The following is a 6,000-nucleotide window of genomic DNA, read 5'->3' as shown; positions in this document are numbered from 1 at the left end:
AGGCCCATTCAGCCCCTCGAGCCTGTTACACAGGAACAGGAGGAGGCCCATTCAGCCCCCTCCTCGAGCCTGTTACACAGGAACAGGAGGAGGCCCATTCAGCCCCTCGAGCCTGTTACACAGGAACAGGAGGAGGCCCATTCAGCCCCTCGAGCCTGTTACACAGGAACAGGAGGAAGCCCATTCAGCCCCCTCCTCGAGCCTGTTACACAGGAACAGGAGGAGGCCCATTCAGCCCCCTCCTCGAGCCAGTTACACAGGAACAGGAGGAGGCCCATTCAGCCCCCTCCTCGAGCCTGTTACACAGGAACAGGAGGAGGCCCATTCAGCCCCTCGAGCCTGTTACACAGGAACAGGAGGAGGCCCATTCAGCCACTCGAGTCTGTTACTCAGAAACAGGAGGAGGCCCATTCAGCCCCCTCCTCGAGCCAGTTACACAGGAACAGGAGGAGGCCCATTCAGCCCCCTCCTCGAGCCTGTTACACAGGAACAGGAGGAGGCCCATTCAGCCCCTCGAGCCTGTTACACAGGAACAGGAGGAAGCCCATTCAGCCCCCTCCTCGAGCCTGTTACACAGGAACAGGAGGAAGCCCATTCAGCCCCCTCCTCGAGCCTGTTACACAGGAACAGGAGGAGGCCCATTCAGCCCCTCGAGCCAGTTACACAGGAACAGGAGGAGGCCCATTCAGCCCCTCGAGCCTGTTACACAGGAACAGGAGGAGGCCCATTCAGCCCCCTCCTCGAGCCAGTTACACAGGAACAGGAGGAGGCCCATTCAGCCCCTCGAGTCTGTTACACAGGAACAGGAGGAGGCCCATTCAGCCCCTCGAGCCTGTTACACAGGAACAGGAGGAGGCCCATTCAGCCCCCTCCTCGAGTCTGTTACACAGGAACAGCAGGAGGCCCATTCAGCCCCCTCCTCGAGCCTGTTACACAGGAACAGGAGGAGGCCCATTCAGCCCCTCGAGCCTGTTACACAGGAACAGGAGGAGGCCCATTCAGCCCCTCGAGCCTGTTACACAGGAACAGGAGGAGGCCCATTCAGCCCCCTCCTCGAGCCTGTTACACAGGAACAGGAGGAGGCCCATTCAGCCCCTCGAGCCTGTTACACAGGAACAGGAGGAGGCCCATTCAGCCCCCTCCTCGAGCCAGTTACACAGGAACAGGAGGAGGCCCATTCAGCCCCCTCCTCGAGCCTGTTACACAGGAACAGGAGGAGGCCCATTCAGCCACTCGAGCCTGTTACACAGGAACAGGAGGAGGCCCATTCAGCCCCCTCCTCGAACCTGTTACACTGGACCAGGAGGAGGCCCATTCAGCCCCCTCCTCGAGCCTCTTACACAGGAACAGGAGGAGGCCCATTCAGCCCCCTGCTCGAGCCTGTTACACAGGAACAGGAGGAGGCCCATTCAGCCCCTCGAGCCTGTTACACAGTAACAGGAGGAGGCCCATTCAACCCCCTGCTCGAGCCTGTTACACAGGAACAGGAGGAGGCCCATTCAGCCCCTCGAGCCTGTTACACAGGAACAGGAGGAGGGCCATTCAGCCCCCTCCTCGAGACTGTTACACAGGAACAGGAGGAGGCCCGTTCATCCCCTCGAGCCTGTTACACAGGAACAGGAGGAGGGCCATTCAGCCCCTCGAGTCTGTTACACAGGAATAGGAGGAGGCCCATTCAGCCCCCTCCTCGAGCCTCTTACACAGGAACAGGAGGAGGCCCATTCAGCCCCTCGAGCCTGTTACACAGGAACAGGAGGAGGCCCATTCAGCCCCTCGAGCCTGTTACACAGGAACAGGAGGGGCTCTGTTGGTCAGCTCCCTCGCACCCCGACCAGCTGACGGCCTGTGGAATCTTACTTTCTCGGGAAGTCGATCAAGATCATGATGGAAACCACGATGAGCAGATCAAAGATCATTAGTTTGTACATCTCCTGCCCGATCTTTGTCTCCCAGCACTGTGGGCGAGAGGGAGAGGTTTAATCGCCAGGGAAAAAACGACAATATACTCATACACGCAAATGCTCCCACATGCACGGACCCCAATCCTGTGGACAAGGAAAGATCTAGACAGGGGGCAAGTTACGTTCATGCCACACAAGTGCCAGGCAATGACCATCTCCTACAAGAGAGGATCTAACCATCGCCCCCCCTTGATACTCAATGGAATTATCATCGATGAATCCCTAACCACCACCGAAAGTCTGGGGGTTACCATTGATGAGAACCTAAACTGGGCCCAGCCATGTAAATCCTGCGGCCAGCAGAGAGGGTCAGAGGCTGGGACTCCTGCGGACAGTAACTCACCTCCTGTGACCCCCCCCCCACTTCCCCCACAGCCTGTCCGCCACCCACACGGACACACGTCAGGAGTGTACCGGGACTCACTCTCCCACTCACCCGGATGAGCGCGACTCCCGACGACACTCGAGAAGCTCGACACCGTCCCGGACGAGCCCCTCCCCACCCTCCGCTCGACGGAGAGGCAAACCCCACCCCCCCTCCCCCGCCCGCCTTCGTCATCTGCTCCCTCCACCCCCGACGCACAGCAGGAGCCGTGTGTACAGTCTTCAAGACGTACCGCAGTTATCCGCTCCTCAGAGAGCGCCTTCCAAACCCGCCACCTCTACCCCCTAGTGGGACAAAGGGGGGCAGCAGATGCAGAGGGAGACTCACTGCCTGAGAGTTCCTAATAGCCTTGAATGTTGTAAATCTACACTCGATCTACACTCGATCAACAGCCTTGAATGTTGTAAATCTACACAATCTACACTTGGTCCATAGCCTTGAATGTTGTAAATCTACACTCGATCTACACTTGGTCAATAGCCTTGAATGTTGTAAATCTACACAATCTACACTTGGTCAACAGCCTTGAATGTTGTAAATCTACACTCGATCTACACTTGGTCCATAGCCTTGAACGTTGTAAATCTACACTCGATCTACACTTGGTCAACAGCCTTGAATGTTGTAAATCTACACTCGATCTACACTTGGTCAACAGCCTTGAATGTTGTAAATCTACACTCGATCTACACTTGGTCAATAGCCTTGAATGTTCTAAATCTACACAATCTACACTTGGTCAATAACCTTGAATGTTGTAAATCTACACTCGATCAACAGCCTTGAATGTTGTAAATCTACACAATCTACACTTGGTCAATAACCTTGAATGTTGTAAATCTACACTCGATCAACAGCCTTGAATGTTGTAAATCTACACAATCTACACTTGGTCAATAGCCTTGAATGTTGTAAATCTACACAATCTACACTTGGTCAATAACCTTGAACGTTGTGAATCTACACTCGAGCTACACTTGGTCAATAGCCTTGAATGTTGTAAATCTACACTCGATCTACACTTGGTCAATAACCTTGAATGTTGTAAATCTACACAATCTACACTTGGTCCATAGCCTTGAATGTTGTAAATCTACACAATCTACACTTGGTCAACAGCCTTGAATGTTGTAAATCTACACAATCTACACTTGGTCAATAACCTTGAACGTTGTAAATCTACACAATCTACACTTGGTCAACAGCCTTGAATGTTGTAAATCTACACTTGATCTACACTTGGTCAACAGCCTTGAATGTTGTAAATCTACACAATCTACACTTGGTCAATAGCCTTGAATGTTGTAAATCTACACTCGAGCTACACTTGGTCAATAACCTTGAATGTTGTAAATCTACACTCGATCTACACTTGGTCAATAACCTTGAATGTTGTAAATCTACACTCGATCTACACTTGGTCCATAGCCTGGAATGTTGTAAATCTACACTCGATCAACACTTGGTCAATAGCCTTGAATGTTGTAAATCTACACAATCTACACTTGGTCAACAGCCTTGAATGTTGTAAATCTACACAATCTACACTTGGTCAATAACCTTGAACGTTGTAAATCTACACAATCTACACTTGGTCAACAGCCTTGAATGTTGTAAATCTACACAATCTACACTTGGTCAATAGCCTTGAATGTTGTAAATCTACACTCGATCTACACTTGGTCAACAGCCTTGAATGTTGTAAATCTACACTCGATCTACACTTGGTCCATAGCCTTGAATGTTGTGAATCTACACACAATCTACACTTGGTCAACAGCCTTGAATGTTGTAAATCTACACAATCTACACTTGGTCAACAGCCTTGAATGTTGTAAATCTACACAATCTACACTTGGTCAATAACCTTGAACGTTGTAAATCTACACTCGATCTACACTTGGTCAATAGCCTTGAATGTTGTAAATCTACACTCGATCTACACTTGGTCAACAGCCTTGAATGTTGTAAATCTATACTTGATCTACACTTGGTCAACAGCCTTGAATGTTGTAAATCTACACAATCTACACTTGGTCAATAACCTTGAATGTTGTAAATCTACACAATCTACACTTGGTCAACAGCCTTGAATGTTGTAAATCTACACAATCTACACTTGGTCAATAACCTTGAACGTTGTAAATCTACACAATCTACACTTGGTCAACAGCCTTGAATGTTGTAAATCTACACAATCTACACTTGGTCAATAGCCTTGAATGTTGTAAATCTACACTCGATCTACACTTGGTCCATAGCCTTGAATGTTGTGAATCTACACACAATCTACACTTGGTCAACAGCCTTGAATGTTGTAAATCTACACAATCTACACTTGGTCCATAGCCTTGAATGTTGTAAATCTACACTCGATCTACACTTGGTCAACAGCCTTGAATGTTGTAAATCTACACAATCTACACTTGGTCAATAGCCTTGAATGTTGTAAATCTACACTCGATCTACACTTGGTCAATAACCTTGAATGTTGTAAATCTACACAATCTACACTTGGTCAATAACCTTGAATGTTGTAAATCTACACAATCTACACTTGGTCAACAGCCTTGAATGTTGTAAATCTACACTCGATCAACAGCCTTGAATGTTGTAAATCTACACAATCTACACTTGGTCAATAACCTTGAATGTTGTAAATCTACACTCGATCAACAGCCTTGAATGTTGTAAATCTACACAATCTACACTTGGTCAATAGCCTTGAATGTTGTAAATCTACACAATCTACACTTGGTCAATAACCTTGAACGTTGTGAATCTACACTCGAGCTACACTTGGTCAATAGCCTTGAATGTTGTAAATCTACACTCGATCTACACTTGGTCAATAACCTTGAATGTTGTAAATCTACACAATCTACACTTGGTCCATAGCCTTGAATGTTGTAAATCTACACAATCTACACTTGGTCAACAGCCTTGAATGTTGTAAATCTACACAATCTACACTTGGTCAATAACCTTGAACGTTGTAAATCTACACAATCTACACTTGGTCAACAGCCTTGTATGTTGTAAATCTACACTTGATCTACACTTGGTCAACAGCCTTGAATGTTGTAAATCTACACAATCTACACTTGGTCCATAGCCTTGAATGTTGTAAATCTACACTCGATCTACACTTGGTCAACAGCCTTGAATGTTGTAAATCTACACTCGATCTACACTTGGTCCATCGCCTTGAATGTTGTAAATCTACACAATCTACACTTGGTCAACAGCCTTGAATGTTGTAAATCTACACTCGATCTACACTTGGTCCATAGCCTTGAACGTTGTAAATCTACACAATCTACACTTGGTCAACAGCCTTGAATGTTGTAAATCTACACTCGATCTACACTTGGTCAACAGCCTTGAATGTTGTAAATCTACACTCGATCTACACTTGGTCAATAACCTTGAATGTTGTAAATCTACACAATCTACACTTGGTCAATAGCCTTGAATGTTGTAAATCTACACAATCTACACTTGGTCAATAGCCTTGAATGTTGTAAATCTACACTCGAGCTACACTTGGTCAATAACCTTGAATGTTGTAAATCTACACTCGATCTACACTTGGTCAATAACCTTGAATGTTGTAAATCTACACTCGATCTACACTTGGTCCATAGCCTGGAA

At 47.3% G+C, this 6,000-nt stretch overlaps 1 long non-coding RNA gene across 1 annotated transcript in view; it reads right to left on the bottom strand.

Moving 5' to 3' along the window:
• LOC140407185 (uncharacterized) overlaps positions 1-6,000 on the bottom strand; it is a 30,421-nt gene that overhangs the window by 1,117 nt on the left and 23,304 nt on the right. The window contains exon 2 of the long non-coding RNA XR_011939513.1: positions 1,858-1,955. This is a non-coding gene — a long non-coding RNA (uncharacterized lncRNA). The remainder of the gene's footprint in view (positions 1-1,857; positions 1,956-6,000) is intronic.

This window comes from Scyliorhinus torazame, unplaced genomic scaffold, assembly GCF_047496885.1.
Source record: "Scyliorhinus torazame isolate Kashiwa2021f unplaced genomic scaffold, sScyTor2.1 scaffold_1306, whole genome shotgun sequence".
NCBI classification, from domain to species: Eukaryota; Metazoa; Chordata; class Chondrichthyes; order Carcharhiniformes; family Scyliorhinidae; genus Scyliorhinus; species Scyliorhinus torazame.
Note: the sequence above shows the minus strand (reverse complement) of the source record. Positions and strands in the feature narration are given on the sequence as shown.